Source organism: Wasmannia auropunctata, unplaced genomic scaffold (genome assembly GCF_000956235.1).
Source record: "Wasmannia auropunctata unplaced genomic scaffold, wasmannia.A_1.0 LD336111.1, whole genome shotgun sequence".
NCBI lineage: Eukaryota > Metazoa > Arthropoda > Insecta > Hymenoptera > Formicidae > Wasmannia > Wasmannia auropunctata.
This window is the reverse complement of record NW_012026779.1, coordinates 317,045-317,786: the sequence shown is the minus strand read 5'-3', so window position 1 is coordinate 317,786 and position 742 is coordinate 317,045. Positions and strand designations below refer to the sequence as shown.

The 742-nt window shown below is 45.3% G+C and overlaps 1 protein-coding gene across 1 annotated transcript in view; it reads right to left on the bottom strand.

Moving 5' to 3' along the window:
* The window catches only part of LOC105450246, a 3,426-nt gene that overhangs the window by 1,130 nt on the left and 1,554 nt on the right, over window positions 1-742 (bottom strand). The window lies entirely within an intron of this gene.

The following is a 742-nucleotide window of genomic DNA, read 5'->3' as shown; positions in this document are numbered from 1 at the left end:
GAACGCGCTGTCGCGTTTAGCGTGAACTTATTGTGTGCGAGCGTGACTGAGTGAGTGTGTGTAGAGTGCGCATGTGAGACATAAGATATTTGAATAAACATTGTGAAAACATAAACTACGTTGATAAGCGCACCCACACCATCTCCCGCTTCGCACCTGCATGCGTTCGTATCAAAAACAATTCCGGGGCGAGAGATCTAATAGCAGCCTACCTGAAGGAAGCCGAGCCACAACGAGGACATCGGGGGTAGCCGCTGAAGACCTTCTTCGTTGAAGGATAAACGAAGTGGCGACCGAGTGAGTACCCAAAAGGGAAGATTATCGGATATTCATTCTCATAATTGTTCGGTGGTGCTTAGATTAGAAAGAGTTTCATTTATATTTATTGGCGGCTTAAAGGACTTTGCGGGCGTGAATAACCACACGCCGACGATAAGGCGCTTCGTGGAAGAAGTCCGATATCGATAGAATCGTAATTTCAGGAGAAGTAATACATAAAATACGGTCATTTTAAATACGTGTGATAAAGTCCGGTTACAGCCTAGTCTCTTTTGGGAACTTCCTAAAACTCTGGGGAGTCTCCAAAGGATCGATCTCTCGAGAGGAAACCACTTTGGATCGATTATCTCGAACCTCCAGAGCCATCTCTGAGGTTTTGTCCACTAATGTTGGACATATTATTTGTATACTCTCGGTTGGCGCCCAATTCCGCGCATTGATATATTGCATGAGGGAACCACTT